This window comes from Typopeltis vanoorti, chromosome 18 (assembly GCF_054136105.1).
Source record: "Typopeltis vanoorti isolate ZY-2024b chromosome 18, IOZ_Tvanoo_1.0, whole genome shotgun sequence".
Lineage (NCBI taxonomy): Eukaryota > Metazoa > Arthropoda > Arachnida > Uropygi > Thelyphonidae > Typopeltis > Typopeltis vanoorti.
In genome coordinates, this window is record NC_143566.1 from 105,100,442 (window position 1) to 105,124,081 (window position 23,640).

General features: G+C 38.7%; 1 protein-coding gene across 3 annotated transcripts in view; it reads left to right on the forward strand.

Moving 5' to 3' along the window:
• LOC150097025 (CD109 antigen-like) overlaps positions 1-23,640 on the forward strand; it is a 623,307-nt gene that overhangs the window by 101,603 nt on the left and 498,064 nt on the right. The window lies entirely within an intron of this gene.

A 23,640-nucleotide genomic window follows, 5' to 3' on the forward strand; every position in this document is an offset into this window, starting at 1 on the left:
GTCTTCATGCATGTCCAAAATGTGTGTTGCTACATATTGATGGCAACACACACATAATCAACAGAAATGCTGCCAATGCTCACTCCAAATCCACCTTAGGCTGGTGATGCTGGCATGTGGTTTCTTGCAGGCTACTCTCTCAAGCCATGACCATAATTTGAAGTCCAACACATTCTGATCAAGACTTCCAGACAGTCAATCAGATGGTGATATGTGGCCAGGCACAGCACATTGCCTTCAACCACTGTTGTGTGGTCCTTGCCTTGTGTGTAGGGATTGAGTCCTGTTGGAAGGTCCACTGCCTACCGTGAAATAAGGTATTATTCAGGGGCTATACCATAGGTTCCATCATGGTGTCTTGATACACTTTGGCAGAGATTTTGATCCCTTCATCACAGAAATGCAATTCGGACCCCTCTCTGGTATGTCACCCCCCCACCAAACCACTGACATGGGGTGATGACTTCTCTGAATCCTGGATGCTATGATACATATATCACACTGCATGTGTGACCATGCCCAGGATGGTGATACATGCTGTGTGACCATCCTGGCATGTACCTGATCTTTTTGGCAGTTAAACAACTCTTCAGTGGTGAAAAAATCTTCTCATCTGTGAAGAGGATATTTCTGTATCTGCATACCACTGGAGAAGTGCCTTCAATTTTATCACCCTCTACTGCATAAGTTGTGGTGTTAGGAAGTGTCCAGTAGAATGATGATAGGCTCTCACCCCAGGTCATCAGTTAGTACATGTGACATTGTTCATTTCTCGCAATATCACATTCTGCATTCTCACAGGATTATGGTGGAGGTGTGCCTTCACAGCCCTCACAAGCTGTGGCATTCTAATGCAGCACAGTCATCCTATTCTTTGGCAGTCAGATATGTCTTCTGTATTATTATGGTTAATAGTCCCATACACAAACATCCTACCGATCCCGAGTGTTTTTAGCATGTTGAAAATAACAGATGGCTACATTCCAACCTTGTGAAGTGCTATTACAGCTACATGGTTCTCATAATATCCCCCACTGCATGTTAGCCCATACAGCTAGACAACTATCTCTCTAATTATAAATTATAAACACATGAATGTTGGCTGCACACAGTGGCGCTAATGGAACTCATGCACTCATGCAATTCTGTGGGCAGTGCTTGGAAGTTGTAACAGGGCAAGACTGTGTACTTTGCATTGTGGGATACTGGGGCAATTGATGTGAAGTTAACAGCCTCTGAACAAGTAGAATAATCTTGGAGATACTTTAAATGTGCAAGGATTTAAAGAAGAATATAATTTCTTGTCTATTATAATTTATTTAAGATGTAGGGATACAATTTCAGAGTCAGAAAATGACATTTGTCTGTCTGATAAACAGTATCAAAGAAGAAAGAGAAATGGGAGATTCTGAGAGTTCCATCATTTGGTTATTACCAATTTGGTTATTACCGTGATATTGCGAATGGATCGATGAGAGATATTTGGTTTCTGATGTATACTTTTTTAGTGGTAATCCTATACATGAGAGGCTGTTAAACCTATGGATATATCAGTACCACAGATGGCACAAAGGAGAAGAAGAAAACTTGTTAATATTGAATTTAAAGGTAGTTAGTAGACTTCAGGAAAGGTAAGACTATTTCAAAAAGACAGCAATAGAAAGATTGAAGCTAATGCATGTGTTTTAACAAATTTTAAGAAGAGTGGGAGAAATATGCAATTGGAAGCACGACGGTGCATTGTGCCCTTCAGTTAGAAAAGGCCTAAGTTCGATTCTTGTCATGACGGGAGGAATCTTTATATGGACTTTTTCAATTGAAGGTGAGTTAGCTGATCTCATACAGAGGTTGCAGCGTTTTTTCTCCTGGAAACTCGGGTTTTTCATCCTGCATACAGACAAATCTGCCCTTTAGAACACATGCAATTTACAGACAAAAATACTAGCTGTGATGGAGGTGGTTGTGGGCAGTAGATGCTGTTGATGTAGGTGATTGGTAGTAGAGGTTCGGTGTGGTAGTGGAGATGGAGTGTTGTATAGTAGGTGTCCTCCCACAATGAGTCTTCGGACTCCTTGGAGATGTCATGAATAATAATAATAATAATAATAATAATAATATATATATATATATATATATATATATATATATGAATGTGTGTGTGTGTGTATATATATATATGAATATGTGTGTGTGTATATATACATACACACACGGACAAAGAAATTAGCGCACCAAGAAGGAAGCATAGGAATCAACTGAAATTTTATTGGTCTAATGATACAGGTGAGTGATGCACATGATGGCAAAAACAGAGCTGAAGGACAATTACAAAGGGATCTGTGGTATGCAATCCAGTCATCATCAATAGCATGTTGCACCGCCTCGTGCGGCGGTGTTACATGCTGCAATACGGTCCGGCATGGTGGTGGTGAACAGACGCCTGATGTCCTGTGGCAGACTGGCCCATACTTGTTGGACGCTGTGCTCCAAATCCCAGATATTGTGGCACGATGGAAACATGGCGTTTCAGCTGCTCCCAAACATGCTCGATAGGGGACAAGGCCGGGGAGCAGGCAGGCCATGAAAGTGTCTGTACACGACATAGTACAGAGACTTCCATGTGGGCAGACTAGCCCACACTTCCATGTAGGCAAACTGGCCCACACGTGTTGGACACTGTGCTCCAAATCCCGGATATTGTGGCACGGTGGGAGCTAGCATTTCAGCTGCTCCCAAACATGCTTGATAGGGGACAAGGCCGGCGAGCGGGCAGGCCATGAAAGTATCTGTGCACGACATAGGCAGGCCTGGGCAACTGAGCCATGTGCGGACAGGCATTATCCTGCTGGTATAGCGCTCCTGGTATCTCGGCCAGGAATGGGAGAACGTGGGGCCATAGGATGTCATCCACATACTGCTGCCCCATCAATGCGCCACGTACCACTAGGAGGGGTGATCGGCAATCATAGGCTATGGCTCCCCAGACCATAATACCTGCAGTGTGAGAAATGTGGCGCTCGATAGCGAGGTCGGGATTGTGTCCTTGACCAGGGGTCCTCCACACTTGGGTATGATGTATCCAGGTGTCGACTACACACCAGCTTTATAATCATCTGTCCCCAAGACGAAGCGGCACTCATCGCTGAAGACCACACGTCGCCAGTCTGTGGCATTCCACGTCACTCTCACCTGGCACCACTGCAAACGGAGTTGGCAATGTTGTGGTGTTAATGGGAGCACATGTGAGGGGTGCTGGGATCGTAGATTCACCTCCGAGGTATTGGGAAATGGTTCATGGACACACAAGAGCCCCTACATCTGCCTGTATAGTGGACCGAGTCACCGTGGGATCCCTCCGTGCTTGCCGCACAATCCGTCGATCCTCTCTTGCGTTGGTCTTCCTGATCCGACCGGTGCCGCTCTGCCGTGTGGCAGTGCCGGATCGTGTCCACAGCTCCCAACACTGTCGGATGATATGGTCAGAACAGTTCATGTGCACACCTATACAGTGTGCTGACAACCCTCCGGTTTTCAGGTTGATGATCATGCCTCTGTCAAATTCTGTAAGTTGCTTAATTCGATGTCCTGGCATCTACCATTATTCCTGCCATTATTGTCACTCTGTACTCTAGCTTGCGTCGGCCAGTGCTTTTCGCTTTAATCGGCTATTGACTACACACTGGCTTTATAAGGCTGCCGGCTCGTACTTACAGCACCACCGCAGGGTGTGTGGGCATGTGCAATCGCACCAAACTTGGATCATTTGCATACCACCCTGCACTCTAGCTGTTTGCTTAGTTTCACCATTGTGCTGTGTTTTCTTCCAGGTGTGCTCATTTCTTTGTTCGTGTATGTATATGTGTTGAGGAATATTGACTCAGTTGTTTTGATACATTTGTATAAAGAGAAATTTAATGACTGAAACCGAGAATAATTGTAAGGTTTAAATGGTCACACACAACTAGTTTCGGCTTTTGACAACCTTCTTCAGGTGTCTTTTAAAAACATGAAACAGCATTAAAAACACTGAAGATTAAAAATACTGAGAAACATAGAAAAAAAATTGCAGAGCATAATTAACATGAAAAAACGTTGTAGTTACATTTAAGTTGTTCTTTCTATCATGGCATTGTTTGGTGAGTGTGTGCTTGCAGTCTCTCGTGAACACCAGTACTGAACAACAGCAGAATGGCTATCTGGGAGGATGTAACTCAAATTGTTATTTAAATGTTCATGATTAAGGATGATTTCTCTGGACTCCACAATTTTTCTTTCAAACTCATCATGGAAACGAAAGATGTTTTTGGATCTATCCCAGCAGACTGAATGACTCTGGTGTTCATCATTAGGATTGTTTGAGAAAAGAACATGACCAAACAAGGCACTGGCACATGTTCTTTTGTGAGAGATGTCTCTCTTATGCTCCTCTATACATAATTCAATGGATTTATCTGTTTGACCAAAATAAGGGATGTTGCAGTCACACCATATCTTGTACATGCCAGGATATTTCAGATTATGATGATGAGGCTTCGGATGGCTTACTAGAGAGCAGATTTTTGGAAGTAGTAAATAAAGTCCTGATGCTGTACTTCTTTAGAACTCTAGCTAATTTTTGAGAAACTGAACTGATGTATGGGATAGAGATATTACCTTTAATATTGGTTGTTTCTTCAGTGCAGTGGCTAGGAGGATCTAGAAGAAATTTTTTAATGAAAATTTCTGTGAGGTAATTAATTTCTATCTTCCATTTCTATCTTAGGACATGTGCTCTATGTACTAAGATAGAAATAATTCCAAGTTTTTGTGGAGGAAAATGATGGGACTGACTATGAAGATATCTATTAGTGTGTGTAGGTTTTCTATACATTGAAATTCTAAATTTTCCAGAGCAGAAGGACAGTTTTATATCCAGGAAAGGTAGGGAATTGTCATATTCAATTTCGGCTGTGAATTTTATATTAGGATGTTGATTAGTGAGATGATCAAGAAAATCCATGAGAGAATTATGGCCATAGCTCCAAATAATAAAAATGTGATCCACATAACGTTTCCAAAGTTTAGGTTTAAATGAGAAGGATGATATAGCTTTTGTTTTAAAATCCTCTAAATAAATGTTTGCAAGAATAGGGGATAAAGGATTGCCTATTGCTAGACCTTGGTTTTGTTTGTACTCTCAACAATTGGACAAAGAGGGATGTTTTCCTTGTGGATTTTTTTGGAACTCCATAAATATGTGGGATTAGCAGATGAAGAGAGCATAGAGAAAGGCGAATGTTGTGAGATAGTTCAGTTGTTGTTTTTAATGAATTGTTGGTGCGATTTTGTAGTTATCAAGTTGGATCTTCCTGAAGTATTAAATAGGTATTATTTTCCAGCAATAGAAGCATCTTATTATGGTAATCTTCAGAATTGAGGACAACTGTAGCATTTCCTTTATCTGCCGGTAATATTATTATATCTCTGTTGTTTTTTAGGCTTTTTATAGCCTGTCGTTCAGCTGAAGAAATGTTATCATTTAGAGGTTTTGCATTATTAATAATGAATATTGATTCAATACATAGAAGTTTAGCATCTTGAGTAGGTAGGAATGAAGTGGCCTTTTCAATTTTGATAAGGAGAGATTCTTTAGGAATAAATTGGTCAGTGTATTTTCGCTCTCCAGCCAAAAGGCAGTGGTTCGAATCCTTCCATGGGCATGGATGTTTGTGATTGTCTGTGAAAATATTAGTGGCGGTGGTGGGCAGTAGATAGTGTTCGTGTAGATGATGCGGTTCGCTGTAGTTGGTGGATTGAGTAGTGGAGACGGAGAGCTGTAGAGTAGATGCCCTCTCTAGATGAGTCTTTGAACTCCCTGGAAGTGTCACGTAATAATAATAATAATATTGATTCACCTTGTTTAACATCTCTGTTGATTGTGCAATTATCTTTTTCTATACAAACAGCTTCTTGACTTTTGACATAAATAGCTTTAATACATTTAAAATTTACACATTGTTTCAGTAGAGCATTAACAAAAAGGGCAGCATTGACTTGAGAGTGAAATATTTTGTTGCAGTGATGTACAGAGATTTGTTATTTTCTAGTATTTTTTTTTTTTTCTTTTTCTTTGGGAGGAGGACAGGGCCTTTGCTCCTCCTCCCCTCTGGGTGCACCACTGCACTCTCGAAAAGCTTTGATTCGTTGACATCTTGAGCTCACTATCATTGAAAGTTTGAAAGATAAAGCAAGCTTCCCACCTGTCTTCAGAGCACTAAAGTAGTTCTGCCTACTCCTTGAGGTTAATTTAGAGCAATTGTGATATGAAGGTAAAATAAATTAAATAGAAATAATTAGAACTACAGTTTCTGGAAGTGTGCCCTCTACGGATGTTAGTAGGTTGCATTGGATTTTGAATGGGTGGTGTTATAACAGTGATTTTCCATATCTTGGTGAGTTTCACACATAAATATTTGTTAGGTTGGTTTTTTAAGATCATTTATTGCTGATTTTGGCCGAGTGGTTAGCGTGTCCGCTCTCCAGCCAAAAGGTTGCAGGTACGAATCCTGCCGTGGGCATGGATGTTTGTTTGCAAAATGCTAGTGGTGGTGGTCGGCAGTAGATTGTTGTGGCGGTGGTGTAGATGATGAAGGTAGTTGCGGCTGGTGGAGTGGTGGTGGTGGTGATGACAGAGAGTTGTAGAGTAGGTATCCTCCTTCGATGAGTCTTTGGACTCCCTGGAGGTGTTATGTAATACTAATTATTATTATATTAACACATTGACCTAACTTGTAAACTTGCTGCCAGTGCCCATGGGATTGTTAGTATTTTTTCTTCAAAAATTTGCCAGCAAAGGTTGTTCGATTGGTAGAGCCTTTGCTACTAATGGCTCACAAAAAGTTAAGCAAGGTTGAGCATGGTTAGTAGTTGGAAGGGATTCAATCATTCGATGCTGTTGGCACACTCTCCCTTGATGAGTCTTTGGACTCCCTGGAGGTGTTACATAATAATAATAATAAATCTTGGTGAAGGAATAAAATTTAGACCTTTGCTGAGAATGCTTTTTTCAGCAGCTGTAAGAACGTGAGAAGACTTATTTATTATAACTTTGTCAGGATTGATGTTGGCTTTTTTAAAATTAAGTGTATTCTGTACTCTTTTAAGAGTCTCAAATTTTCTGATAAGGTTAATCTTGTAATCATATTGTATTTGTGTTGCTTGAGCTTCACTATTCACAATAAACTCATGCCAACTATCATTATCAAGAGATTCTTCAAGTATTTGAGCTAAAGATCTTTTATTGTTAAACAAAAAAAAAGCCAGAGTACGTTTCATATCAGAAATTCTTTCAGTTAGCAGGTCTAACTTAGCCTTCCGATAGGTTTTTTTAGCACGTACTGTCGTTATATTCTCCTTGAAAGAAATGAAATTTGAAAGACTGCTTGGAATTTACAACATTTTAGGAAGACTAACCTGTTAATATTCAGTCCTATCTTCTTCAGTGTTCTTTTGAAGCTTCTTTTGATATTATTTAGAGATGCCTCGTCATGAAGGCTATAAATGTGTTGAGGAACATTGACTCAGTTGTTTTGATACATTTGTATAAAGAGAAATTTAATGACTGAAACCGAGAATAATTGTAAGGTTTTAATGGTATAACACACAACTAGTTTCAGCTTTTGACAGCCTTCTTCAGGTGTCTTTTAAAAACATGAAACAGCATTAAAAACACTGAAGCTTAAAAAAACTGAGAAACATAGAAAAAAATTGCAGAGCATAATTAACATGAAAAAACGTTGCAGTTACATTTAAGTTGTTCTTTCAATCATGGCATATCCAAATAAAATTATATATATATATATATATATATATATATATATAATTTAATTTGGATGCTGAAAAGGCAATCTAGTAATATACTTATGCAAAGGAAAATTGGAGATTAAGCTAATCTGTTATTCATTATCTGAAAAGAGAAATACCCTCTTGCCTAGAGATTTAGGTGTTATCAAAAGTAAGACTAGAAGAAAACAGTTCTTTTTATAAAAAATAAGATAGGACTGAGTTTTACTAGCATTAAAATTAAGGTTATCAGATTGACTTAGAATAGCAGTTTGGAGATCAGGATTTCAGGTTGTAAAAGTTGATATTCTGGAAATTTTTTAATATATGTAGTGGAGTGGCAGCTCATCCATAAGGACTGCAGCCTGTCCAGTATAAAATGAAAGTTTATCTAAAAATTATTATTTTCTTGTTTGTAATACAATACCACTCAATAGTATTTTATATAATTCATTTTAAAGCAATAGTTGTATTTTGCAATAGTCAATGTGCTGTGCAGGATGGGGCTAGTATCAGTACTGGCTAGGATACTTAATGTTGGAGCTGCATTCAATGCAGACCACCAAGCTGCTGACTAGTGGGGATAACATAGTGGGGGTAACATGTGATTTACGTGCAAGTTGGGCTGGTAGCTTTGCAGCCCCCACCACTTCAAAGGTTATCAGATTTAAGGTTATCAGATTGACTTAGAATAGCAGTTTGGAGATCAGGATTTCAGGTTGTAAAAGTTGATATTCTGGAAATTTTTTAATATATGTAGTGGAGTGGCAGCTCATCCATAAGGACTGCAGCCTGTCCAGTATAAAATGAAAGTTTATCTAAAAATTATTATTTTCTTGTTTGTAATACAATACCACTCAATAGTATTTTATATAATTCATTTTAAAGCAATAGTTGTATTTTGCAATAGTCAATGTGCTGTGCAGGATGGGGCTAGTATCAGTACTGGCTAGGATACTTAATGTTGGAGCTGCATTCAATGCAGACCACCAAGCTGCTGACTAGTGGGGATAACATAGTGGGGGTAACATGTGATTTACGTGCAAGTTGGGCTGGTAGCTTTGCAGCCCCCACCACTTCAAATTATTATAAGTCCCCACTGGTGTAATGTATAGTTTGTCCTATAGGACAGAGGAATTCAGTGTATTATCATCAGCTAACTGTGAATTAGTTTGCAGTCAGCTGGAGCAGGTCATTTATATATTGTTATTATAGCTTAGGACTTCCATGGAGTCACGGGACTCATTGTGGGAGACCCATGTGAGACAACACAAAGTCTATCATACCACTCTTTAAATGCATTCCATGGTCCAACTGCCCTCCATGCAAAAAAAAAAAAAAAAAGCTACTGCTCGACATCTTCCTCACCACTTCCATCCACAGCTTCCAGGGATGGTCCCTTATCCTTGTTCTACCATACAAAAGATTTCCCTAGTGTCAGTCATATGAATATTTCTTAACAGTTTAAATGTCTCATCCATATCACCTCTTTGTCTTCTACCCCTCAAACTTTGTAGTCTGCAGCCTCCAGTCTTGATATAATTTTTGTTATCCTTTTCTGCACCCTCTCCACATCTTGATTACTATACTCTTCAAATACTGGTGACCAGATCTGAGCACATTAATTGAGATGTAATCCTGATCATTGCTTTATTCAATGGAATCACCACTTTTCTATTTCTGCTGGTCAATGTCTTTCTCAATATTGTAGCAGTCCTCTAGGTCAGTGCTTCCCAAACTTCTGGATGTCAGGGCCCCCTTTGGAAAAATTAAAATATTTCATGGCCCTCCTCTAAAAAAAAATCATAATACAGACATATATTATTATAATATTTATTGTATTTATATTCAATAGAAAACATTCACAGCGAATATTTCAAAAATCAAATGCAAATATTACATTTTAAGCATCTTACATACACATTTGACATGGCAAATTATCTCAGAATTAAAAACATAAAAGAAATTTAATAACAATTTAATGTGATGGATGTGTTTCAATACTGCTACACCAATATCAGGTGAAATATTTAAAATTGCAATTCTTATATTTCTTCTTTGAAATGAAACTTATATGAATAAGCATATATTTACTAATATTCATTAAGTGCCAAAGCAAAATTTGTGAACCCGTACCAATGTGTGGTTTTTTTCATTAAAATATAAAAAATAACAAAAAAGAAATAATAAATACGGTAATAAAAATTTAATACGTTTCTTTTAAGATTAAAAAAAAAATCTACTTAGTCTTAAAAGATTTTAAATTTGTTTTCATTATTTCACGGGCCCCCTCAACCAAACCTACGGCCCCCAAGGGGGGGGGTGCATGGCCCACAGTTTGGGAAACGCTGCTCTAGGTAACCTAATGTCCCCTAAACTTCAAATTTTTATCAGTCATCACACTAACATTCCTTGCCTTCTCCACTTCCTCTAATTTAGTTCTGCCAGTAAAGTATGCAGCCTCCTATCAATGGACCCCAAATTCGAAACCTTAAATTTAATTGCATTAAACTGAAACCTCCCATTCTTTTGCCCACCTGCCCAGCTTATATTTAGATCCTTTTGAAGGACTGCACAATTAATAATAACCCTCCCCAGCTACACATCACCTGCAAGTAACTGAATATCCCCTACAATCCACTGACAATGCCATTGACATGAAGGGTAAACAGTATAAGTTGCACTACTGAGCCCTGTGGAACTGAACCCACTTGTAACTTTCTGCTTCCTTGATATTGCTCCCTTGTACACAGTGCTCTGATATCTATCAGATAGGTAATCCCTAATCCGTTTCATTAACCTGTCATCTAAACACGTATGTTCTAACTTAAATATCAGCTTATCATGTGGCACCCTGTCATATTATTATTAATTGTGCAGTCCTTCAAAAGGACTGCACAATTAATAATAATTGTGTGTGACACCTCATCGTGGGAGGACACACAACTCTACTTTGCTAAATACATCTCATACACTCCACTACTACTTAATTCTCCAACTACGACCACCAACGCCATCTATCGCCCATCATATGCCTTTGTAAAATCTAGAAAATTGGTAGTACATGCCTTTCCCTCATTCTTTCTTATAAAAAGCAAGAAAATGACTGAAACAAGAGTGCCCCTTAACAAATTCTCATGGATACATTACCCTGATTTTTTTAATGCTGTACATGCTCTCTCTTTCTCCCTTTCACTCACTGATTTCTCCAAAATCTTAACACCTACAGAATAAATGTATGCTATAGTTTGACACTTCCATTTTATCACCACCCTTAGTGGTACTATTTTGTCCTTCTTCTTCTTAAACATCTTTTCCAAAGCCAGACTTTCAAATAAAGCCAAGTGAATGATGAAACTTTCACTTGGCTTTGTTTCTTAGCACATTCTCTTAAAACAATAGTGAAATCACATCTGCATCCCTCCAGTCCAGTAAAGTATTATTAAGCCTTATAACATGCAGAGTACTTAATATTTGAAACGCATTCTCTTCATGTACGTAAGTCTTGAACCCTCCTCCTGTCCATCCAGTAATAAAACCTACTTTTCCATGTAATACTTCTGTAATCATTTCTCCTCCTACTGGCCACATAAGTTCTTAAGATTTTCCTTGGTTTGCAATGCTGATCTGTTCTCGTGTGACCAGTTTTGTCTTTCTGACCATGCTAGTCACTTTTCTAGCCTGAGTGTTATATTCTCATGCAACTGCTTTCCATCGGTCCCTTTACCTCTTTTCATCTGACATTCCTGTTTGATTTCATTGATCATCCACTTTATACCAATATTTTATCTTTTTCACTCAAGGTATCCTGCTTGCCATTGCCGGAATAAAGATTTCTTCACCATTTCTCATGTAGTGATAATATCTCACCCTTCCAATTCTCTCATCCATGGAACTGACCCAAGCTGATTTCTAAAACTATTATAATCACCCGCCTTTATAATTCCATATAAATGTCTTTTACCTTGATACCTCTGTGTGTCTATTCATCCTCCAATTCAGGACTGTGATTACTCTTTCCAGCCAGGGGCAAGGATAACATCTCAGTTGCAATCAGATCCTCTGATGCTACGACCAAATCCCAAACTCTTGAACCTTGTGTTCCTTCTATTATGTGTTGCCCAAGACATTTGTTCCTCTAAACTTCCAGAAAATCCATTCCCTTACTGATATATGCCATTTCCTCTTCCCAATTTATATTGCCATAGTTAAAATCGCTCACTGATCACTTGTTTTTGCACTTGCCAAACTTAACTGCCCAAACATCTCTTGCTCTTTTTTCCTATAGGCCAGGAACACAAGAGAAAAGAGCAGGAACATGCTGTATCCCTCTAATTCTGTTCTTGTCAGGACATCCTCTTCTGTCAGCCATGTTTCAGTGATTCTCAACAATCTTTGGACAGAGAGGCTATTAATGCCACTAATTCTTTCCCTTTATTCCTGATACATCTGGCATTTGTATACAAAGCATCAGTGCATTATTCATTATCAGTGGCGGCTTGTGGCTTGACATCGTGGGGGTGCTGCAACTTTCGAAATATACATACACACCGTAAGCACAGTGTATACGTGTTTAGATAAAATATCAAAATTATGGTAAAAATTAAAAAAAAAATTAAACATGAAAAAATATTGTTTTATCGAGTTTGGTATTATTCAAAATTACTTAAAAATAAACTATATTCTTCTTGTTTTGTTTTATGAAAATATATTGTTTATTATTGATAAAATTATAGTTTAGTATAATTCAAAATTACTTAAAAATAAAATCCATTCCTTTAATTGTAATTAAAGGAATGGATTTACAATTTTTTTACATTACAATTAAATCCTTTAATTGTAATGCCCAAATATTTAAAGAGACGGAGTAAACACGCTAAGCACTACGAACACTCTACTACTGGTGCAAACTGCATATAAACAACAGTGGAACTGCACGACGGACTGTGCCGCATTATGCTAATAGCTCGCATCTCACTATGTCATGCTGCTGGCATCCTTTGCCCTCCTAAGTGCTATAAGATGGATTTTTATTATTTTTTATACAAAATAAGAGAATTGTATAGGATTGTTGATGATAAAATTAAATATTACAAGCAAATATAAATAAATTAATAAATATAATTGTATATTGAGAAAAATTGGGGTGCTACAGTTCCTCAGTGTCTATGCATGAGCCACTCCTGTTCATGATAATATTTCCTATACCTACTGTTATTCCCTCCAGACTCAATACATTCTCCCATCTTCAAAATGACTATGTTAGAAGAGTCCATCCCTGCTACCATCCTTGCTGGCAATTCTATTTTCCCTGCTTTAATGACTTTTACTTGCCCAGAAAACAATAATATCTCCAAATGCCTGCTTCCTTCCATATTCAAATGCAGCCTATCTCTCTCTCTATCTCGGTTTTTATGTTGGGCCCATACATGAGAGGTTTGTTAATCAACTTATACCATGTTAGTACAATGTATGGGTAGTGGGTTGGGAGATGAGAAACTTGTTTACATTTTATTTAAAAGCCTATATATTGTATTCCTTGGGAAACACATAAGGAGGAAGACTATCCTACAATACAGCAGTAGCAGGGATGAAAGAGAAGAAAAAGGAACTTGTTCCGTGGGTTTCAAGATGCACTGTGAAAGGATGCTGGACAGCAGCCACACATGTTCCAATGTACTTAGTACTGAGTGGGGGAATTATTGATACTATTTCATATGAACATTTGCCATGGAAATATTTATAGAATATTGCATAAACCAAATGCCTGTGCATTTGGTTTATGCAATATTGCAAAGTGGAAGGAGTGAGTTGGTAAGAGATGGATTATTAATCAATCTAATTACCCTCCTTTGTATTGAGTCAAGCATTTTGAAGGAGCTCTTAGAGGCCCACCCCAAATGTGAGAGCAATTTTCTTTTCAACTCTGCATTATTGAATCTGGGTAATTTGTTTACTCTTGTACCCACAATTACTATCTGATCCACATGTTAACCTTGTTTAATTGCCATAATTACATTCTATATTATTCCTTCAGGCAAGCACTTCTCTATCATTCTATTTTGCACACCACAGATAATCGAATCTTCATACATCACACCTCTCACTGATCTGTTCATTCATTCCTTGCTCGCCTGCATCCTTTTCTCCCTTTTTCATTCCTCAATACTCTCTTTCTCCTTGTTCTCTCACTTACTTTTCTTCCTCTCATCTCCTGAATCCTTGCCCCTTCACTATCACAACTTCTTCTCTTTTCCTTGTTCTCCTACTCTTTCTCCTTCTTTCATTCCCATAACTCTCTCTTTAACTCATATTCTTGTTTGTCTCATGTCAGATAGACCTGCAAGTCTTTTAATCTCTTCCTTTATGCCTTTAGAAGAAAGAGAGTAAGTGAAAGGGAAAGACTAGAACCTTGTGGAATACAGCTTTACTTGTAAAGACTGAAGTTATGTTCATCACTACATGTAATGTGTGATCAGAGAAAAAATTGACAACACACTTGCAGAAGATAGACAATGTTATGGCAGCATAACTTATAAGGTATTGTGCCAAATATGATCAAATGCATTGGTGATATCAAGACCCTCCTCCCCCTCAAACTTGATCCCCAGGTGATCAGCACTAGTGTAATCTATACTGACAATCAATTAGCAATTAGGAGGTTTCGAGATACTGTTTTCAGTACTAATGGTTTCTCACTTGAATTCTTTGGAAAGTATTCAAGTGAGCAAAATTGGATGTTATTTGATTGCAAAGACCTTCTCAGGAAATGAGTGAATGTGAGCTAATTTTCAAGCTGCAAGATGCTTAACCAGTGGAATAGGAGGGAATAAAAAGGTGACGCAACAGAAACGAGTTCTACAACACAAACTTTCAGAACAGTTGAAAGAATCCCATCAAAAACAGAAGCTTTCCTTATTTTAATCTTTTTCTGCCAAAAATCCAAGGTGGACCTGAATATTACAGTTTGGAATGGTAGAAAGATGTTTACCAAGATCATCATCATCATTATTATTATTATTATTAACATTTGACCTCCACTGGGTCAGAGACTCATCGTGGGAGATACATATTATTGCACACAATGCTCATGCAACCATACTTTATTAATTTCCTCAAATACCTCCTGCTCACTCACAAATTAAGCCATCCTTGCCTATGTTCTCTACACTTAATCATGATTCCACTCTGATAAAGATGAACCACCCGTATAAATTGATCACCGAATACCTCAACAATATCTTCTGTAGCAGTTACCATTCTACCATTTTCATCCATTAATATCTTACCATAATCATTCCTTCCTTCAACTTGGCACATATCTAAAAAACTCTCTAAGGTTTTTCTTTTCATGACTTGCCTATTTCTGCTGATATTGTACTTTTGTTTTCCTTACTAACTGATTCCCTCTCCTGGCTTGTTCTTTATATTCTTCATGTAACTGATTATTACTATTATTCATCTTGTACTGCTTCCAAAGTACCTTCTTTTTCCAGATTTCATGCTTAAATCCTCATTCATCCATTTTACACCTACCTTATTCAGCCTTTTGTCTTTTGGAATACATTCACACATGCTGTTATGTATTTCTTTGTCAATTCCCAAGCAGCATTTATTTCCTTACTGCTCAACTCTTTGTTCCATGTTATAGCTCCAAGCTGTCTTCTAAGCTTGTCATAATCATCAGCCTTATAATTCCACATATATCCTTTCCTCGCAATGATCCTCACATGCCCTCCTTTACATGCTACCTGAAATAGTTATCTCTCAAGAACTCAAGAAATTCATTTTCCTTATTTCCATCTATACTGCCATAACTAAAATCATTCATAATAATTACCCTTCCTTTGTTCACTAATCCAAGTTGTTTATACATTTCTTCATCACCATCCTCCACATTCTCTGGCCTATAGCAACATCCAACTAAGTATGTCTTCCTGTCAACTTCCACGTTACACCACACTACCTCATAACCCGTGCCACTGTTTCCCTCTTTCATGTCTACCTTATGTGGACTTAATTCCCCTGCTATCATCAGCAGCACCCCCCCCTCCCTTCTTGCCTTTTCTATTCTCACAAAAAATACTGTATCTTTCCATTTTCATTCCCATTACAATGTCATCTTTATTAAACCATGCTCCACTTATTCCAATGGTTTTGGGGCGAATAAACTCAATCACTGAAACCATTTTATCTTCCCTTATTTCTGCTAATTCTGGCATTTGTAAACAAACATAGAAGTTCATTTTTAGGTCTATAACCAGTCCTATCCAACCCACTGGTTGGTTGCAGTTCCCCCACCACATCTGCCCTTGCCCAATTACCTTTATTACCACTTACCATATATATCTGCTCAGTCTTAACTTCCCCACCGCAATATTGCAATATACTCCATCTCCATACACACGTTCACTGCTACTTTCAACATCCACTCGCCCTATGCCATGTCTTCCTGTCCACTTGGGCTTCCCCCCCCATTTCCCTGCATTACTGTTCTCTCTTCATCTCTCACACTACCATTGTTTCCACTGCCAAGTACTTCTGTCTCTTCAGTACCACTCTCTTGATCTTTCACTTCATCTCTTACTTTTGATTTCTTGCATGCAGCACACACTGCACTTCCATCTAGCAACACTTTCTCTAGTACACTTACTCCAAAGTCGTTTAAATGCAACCATTATGCCTGTATAATTCTATTATTCTCTCAAAAACATGCCATACATCCACAAACTCTACTCCCTTCTCCTCACGCAGTAGTTCCGCTAGCATACCATGTATAAAAGAAATGAGTCAGTGTACTAGCTGTGAAATGTACGCTTTGCGGAGTGCAGTCGGAGTGTGGATAGATGATAATAAAGGATTGAATGTGTGTAGAAAATGTAGGGAGAATGAGGAATTGAAGTGTATTTCGGATCGTGAGTGTGATATTTTTGTTAAACTTCAGAATGAAGAAAATAGCAATAAGACAAGAAACGGCAAGGTTGTAAATGAGAATTATGAGAGTGTGAATGTATGAATGATAGTATTAATGGTTTCTCAGAGAATAAAAAAGATGAGATAGATGCATTGAGTGAGATCGCGTTGTTGAATGGTGCGATAGAAAGGGCAAAACAGCAGCTAGAGTGCATATACAAAAGTCGACTGAATGAACCAACCAATAATAAAAAGCATGACAGGAAAAATAGGCGTATGAATGTGAACATGAACAAAATGAAGGATAGAGTGCTGTATGGAGACTCGTTAGTACGAGGTGTGTTAGTAGAGGATTTGACAAAATCGTACCAACCTGGTGCGACCATAAAGGATGTAACTGAGTCTATTAGAGAGCAAAAGGAAAGGGTGAAAGAAATGATTGTTGTGGCAGGTACGAATGATTTGAAAGGAGATAAAATGGAAATGATAGAAGACCTGAATGAATTGTTTGAGGTAGCAAAAGAAAAGAGTGAGAGAGTTAGAATGATTAGTCTTTTGCCACGGTATGACAGTGAAATGTTTAAAAGGAGGGCCATAATTGCGAATGACTTTATGCGTGGGTTATGTATGACGAGTGGTGTGGAATTTGTGGACGTGTGGAGTGAGTTTGATGGGCGAAAGGATCTATATAAGATGGATGGATGGCTTGCATTTGAATGGTTATGGTGTAAGAAGACTTGAGAAAGTGTTACTGAATGTAGTGGATGTGCAAATTCAGGGAAACTAGATTTGTTAAGGGGAGGGGAGTAGATATACAGTCCTTAGGGAGGCAGTTGAATGTAAGAATGAATATAATATGCTAGAGCAAATAAGGACAACAAATCAGAGTGGGATAGTTAATATAAGGCATCAAGGAAAGTTTGGGGCTAATGGGGGTCTTAAATTCATGTACACTAATACTAGGAGTATTAGGAACAAGAAGGAAGAGTTTTTGGCCATGGTTGGCACTTCCAGACCACAGGTTATTGGTATTAGTGAAACACGGCTGACTGTAGATGATATAGCTAGTGGGATTGAATGTGATGGGTATAGTGTGTTCAGGAATGACAGAGAGAATAAAATGGGGGGAGGAGTATTGTTGATGATAGCTGATGAGCTACAGCCAAGGAGAATAGAAGTTGAATTGCAGGATAGAGAAAAGAGCACATTTGAGGCCATTTGGTGTGAGATTGTGGCTAGCAGAACTAAATATACAATTGGGTGCTGCTATAGACCAGGTGATGGAAAAGATGGTGGTGACAGTATGCACAAGCAAATAGAAGAAATGAGTGGAAGGAGGGTGATTATTATGGGAGATTTCAACTATGGTCGCATTGATTGGAGTGAGGAGAGGACACACGGGAGGAAGGAATTGGATTTTATGCGGTTATTAAGGGATAACTATCTGCAACAGCACGTAATGGAAAATACTAGGGGTCAGAGAGTGCTTGACCTAGTAATTACATCTGAGGATTTGGCTGTAACAAATATGACCACATTGCCACCAATCGGTGAGAGTGATCATAGGGTCTTGACTTGGGAGGTGGCTAAAGGTGTAGAATTTTCAATTAAGACAATGTACATGTGGAATTATCGGGCTGGAAAGTATGACAAGCTTAGGAGTTTGATTGGCTCAGTGCCATGGCATGTACAACTGCAAGGACTAGAAGTTGATAGTGCATGGGAGGTAGTTAAGAAGTGCTTGCATGAAGCAATGGCTGACTGTATACCTAGAGTCCGAATAATAAATCAAGTAGGGGTTAAATGGATGAATAACACCATTAAGCTTGAGCTGCAAAAAAAGAAACAACTATGGAGGGAATTTAAGGAGAAAGGTGACCGGCAGGCACATGAACGGTATAAAGCGCAGGCCAGAAGGGTGACGAGTGTGGTAAGAAAAAAAAAAAAGGATTACGAAAGAACATTGGCCATGCAGGCTAAAGAGAATCCTAAACAGTTTTTTAGATATGTAGCAAGTAAAAGTAAAAATGTACATGGCAGAATGATTTTAAAGAATGCCGATGGTAGGGAGGTAACTGAATCAGTTGAGATAGCTGAGTTACTGAGTGAGCACTTTGCAAGAATATATCATCCAGGTGGTGACATTGCAGAAACGAATAAACCAGTAGATTATATGGGAATTGTGGTGAATGAAGTGGAAGTAAGTAGTCTATTGCATAACCTCAATGTCAATACATCTGTGGGATTGGATGGTATACCAGCTCGTGTAGTACGAGAAGCAGCTAAAGAATTGTCAGTACCCTTGACCATTTTGTTTAATTTGAGTCTCAGGTCTGGGTTAGTCCCGAGTGGGTGGAAGGAGGGGAAAATAGTTCCACTGCATAAAGGTGGTTCCAATACTGCTGTTGTAAATTACCGACCGATTAGCATATCAGGAATCATTGTCAAGGTCTTAGAGAAATTAGTCAAGAAAAGAATACAGGATTGGATAGATGAAAATGGGATATTGTATGGGGGACAACATGGTTTTGTGAAGGGTAAATCATGCCTCATTAATTTGCTCACGTTTTATAACACAGTGACGGCTGAACTGGATAGGGGTAATGGGTTTACAGTGATACTACTGGACCTTGCCAAGGCCTTTGACAGGATACCACATGGAACCCTAATCAGTAAACTGGATAGATATAGGGTTGGGAATAGATATAGGGTTGGTAAGATGGATAGGAGGGTGGTTGAAGGAGAGATACCAGAGAGTGGTTTATTCAGGAGTGGAGTCAAAAAGACGTCTTGTGACTAGTGGAGTGCCGCAGGGCTCTGTTCTTGGACCACTGCTTTTCAATTTGTTCATCAATGATATTGGAAAGGATTTTAGTGGAAGTGTTCACTTGTTTGCTGATGATGCAAAGTTGGGTAGAGCAATTGTGAGTGCACAGGATGTCAAAATTTTACAGGATGATTTGGATAGTTTGGAGGACTGGGCTAGGAAAAATGGATGTCAGTTTAATGTGGCAAAGTGTAAGGTTATGCACTTTGGGGTGAAAAGAATAGCAGCAGTATATCGCATTGGTGGAACCGTACTCCAGGAGATTGATGAGGCCAGGGATTTGGGTGTGTTGGTGGATAGGGAGTTGAAGTTTAGGGGGCACATTGCAAAAGTGACTAAAACAGCTCACCAAATCACTTGGATTATGAAAAATACTTTAACATGCAGAGACAAACAAGTTGTTGTTCCTCTGTATCGAGCCTTGAAAAGACCCCATCTGGACGACTTCTGTGCCCAGTTATGGGTACCAGGGTTTCTTTGTGATGGGAGGAAGTGGAGAGGGTCCAGAGACGAGTGACCAAGATGATAGCAGGTCTGTGGAATGAACCTTATGAGAATAGGTTGAGGATTTGTGGTTTGCAGAACTTGGACGATAGGTGAAGGAGGGGTGATATGATTGAGACATTCAAATTACTGAAGGGTTTTTATATGATTGATCCAGAAGATATTTTTGAAAATATGACTGGTGGTAGGAGGACTAGGGGCCATGCATGGAAGCTGAGCAAGATCGTGGTTGAAAATGGTGTTAGAACTAGGTTTTTTACTTGGAGAGTGGTGAATCAGTTGAATAAGCTTCCAGAGTCTGTTGTGGGTGCTACTACAATGAATGAGTTCAAGGCAAGATATGATAGATACTGTGTGAATGATGAATAGTTGTTCCAGACATGATGTTAGGGTAATTCCCTAACATCATGTCTGGAACAACTCATCATGTCTCGATGAGTCTGTCGACTCATCGAGCCTCCCTCGATGAGTCTGTCGACTCCATGGAGTTTCCCGGAACAATAATAATAATACCATTCATGATTCCAGCTCTCTGACTCAACTGTCTTTCTTTCACTCTTCTCAATAACCACTTGATATTCACCTTTACATACTCGCATCATCAGAAGAAAATCACTACCACTGAGTATAGGTCTGGATTTATATATAGTAACCTGCATTTCAAAGGGTTAATAAACTTTAGATATGGTAAAAATGCAAATATCAAAGAAGATATCTGGACATTGGAATATTGCTATGAGGACTGACTGAGAAATGTAATAATAATAAAAATAAGTTAACGCCTTTTATTCTCTTATAGGGAGTAGGTGAGGCCTTTAAACCCCATCTAGCTTTTGGAGACTGAGTGGACAGTCTTTCTTCCTCTCATCAGAGGTAGCCAATCAGAGATAGCTGGCCCCTGTATCTATCACTAACTATAGGCAGTCACCGATGAAGAGACTAGCACAGTGCTGCCATCTCTTGGTACCTAACCCTAACAACATATGTTACTTTCTGAAATAATGTGGGTTCTACAGTCAGTTTTCTTGAGTTTATGGGATGAAAAACCCAAGTTTCTGGGAGAAAAATACTGCTTGCCTGTGCCAGAGATCAACTAACTCAGGAACCAGTTAAAGAAAGAATTAGATTAAGTTCCTACAGCCAGCAACCAGACTTGAACTATAATTCTATCTTTGGGCGGCCTAGCACGGAACATGCAAGAGCCACTTCCACTGAGCTACAAGGCCTGTAATTATTATTATTAACAAGAAGATCTCCATGGAATTACAAAACTCATCATAATAGGCCATCTTAGACAACACAAAATCTGTTATAACATTTCTTAAATTCATTCATTAAAGTTCCAAAGTAGTGCAAAGAGAGAAAGATTGTTCACCTCGCAAAGAAAGTAATAAGCCAAGCTTCAAATTACAAGCCAATTTCTGTGTCTGGAGTGTGGTTAACAGCTGTGAGAGAGGTTAGTGAGGACAAGGAACTAGAATTGGTTTGATAATAGCATCATTCTCTGTTATAGTAAGAATGTTTAGCAATCTACTTATGTTTTACAACATGGTAACAAATTTATTGAGCAAAGAAGATGCATACATAGTGGCATATTTAGATTTTGCAAAGGCCATTGATAGATTGCCACATGATAAGTTGGAAATTAATGTGGCAGTGAATTTGAGCTGTGTAGAAGAAAGTGATTTTTAATTGGTGAATAGTCCGTTTTTTTTTTCCCCGTTTTTCTACGTTTTTGAGTGCTAAATTGTTTCTCTGAATACGAGTGTACTTCAGTGGTTGTTTTTTGGAAGTTAGTTGCTGTTGCGATATAATATATTTTGGTTACCTTCGTAATCGAATGCATAACGGTGGAGGACAAAACGAAGCTAAGTTTTCATTACTGTATTTAGTTATATTTCATTTTATTTAGTGTAGTTAAATGTTTTGTTTTGCTTGTAATTGTTTGTACTTTTTTTTTCTATTTATTTAACGGAATTTATCAATTGAATAATTAACGATTACGCTACTCGGCAGTAAGGAATGATCACGGATTCAGCAGCAGTCGCAAGTGGCGTATCGCCAAGTCCTCCGCCATTTAAGAACTTAATTATTAGCAATATCATAAGGGACTTTGTGGCATGCAGTACTTGCGTCATGTATGCATCTTGGGAATTAGATATGTGGCTTGTGAAAGAGAGCGGAGAGTGTATATGTGCAAAATCCAGGCAGTTGGAGGAAATAAGTGCATTAGAAATATCGATATCCGACTTCGTTGCTCCAGGAATGGGGAATGAATGTAGGAAGACAAGTAATGTGATAAGATAGAATGAAAAAAAGATATATATGAATGAGAAAATAATAGTTGATTGGAATTGCAAGGTGTGAGTGACTGTGAAAGTTTAGGAGATGGTTTTGTTTGGGAGAGTCAATTTAGATTAAGAGTGACTGACCTGCAGAGGGAGATAGATGAGTTGAAAGAGGAGGTGGAATGTCTTGTGAATGAGAGCAGAAGTATGAAAGATAAGATTAGGAGAATGGAAGAGATAAATGCAAGGAGAATCAGAGTAGGGGAGAGAGAAACAGAGAGAGAATTTTGGGAGTGTTAGAAGAGGAGAGAAAGGAAACAGTAGAAGAAAGGGAATGAGTGAGAGGTATGGGGGCGCTAGAAGAGGAGAGAATGTAAATAGTAGAAGAGAGGGAATGAGAGAGAGGTTTGGGAATGCTAGAAGATGAGAGGATGGAAACAGTAGGAGAGACAGAATGAGAGAGAAATATGGAAGTGCTAGAAGAGGAGAGAATGGAAACGGTAGGAGAGATGGAATGAGAGAGAGGTATGGGAATGCTAGAAGACAAGAGGATGGAAACAGTAGGAGAGACAGAATGAGAGAGGGATATGGAAGTGCTAGAAGTGGAGAAAATGGAAACAGTAGGAGAGAGGGAATGAGAGAGATGTATGGGAGTGCTAGAAGAGGCGAGAATGGAAACAGTAGGAGAGAGAGGTATGGGAATGCTAGAAGAGAGAATAGCAGTAGAGGAGAGGGAATGAGAGAGACCTATGGGAATGAAAGAAGAGGAGAGAATGGAAACAATAGGAGAGAGGGAATGGTAAGAGGTATAATGTATGGCGACTCAATGATCCATGGTGTTCAAGATAGGATGCGTGAGGAGTGTTTGCCAGGAGGAACAATAGAAAGGGTGGCTATGGCAATTAAGAGAGGTGAGAGGGTGGATGAGATGATTGTGATGGTAGGAACGAATGACTTGAGTGGTAATGTAAGTCAGGCAGCGATAGATATGAGGTTTTTGCTTGAGACTGTACAGAAGAAGACAGAGAGAGGAAAAATAGTGTGCATGTGTGTTGCCTAGGTATGATAATGATGAGCTGAGCAGAAGAGCAGTGATATTGAATGGCATAATAGCAAGAATGTGTGACAAGAGAGGACTGGTTTATGTGGATGCTTGGAGTGCGTTTGAGGAAAGAGAGGAATTGTATGCGAGAGACCGTTTACATTTGAATAAGGAAGGACGTAGGCATCTGGAGAGATTGTTGTTCTGAACAAGTCAGCGTGTCCCAGGAAGGATGATAGCAGGGG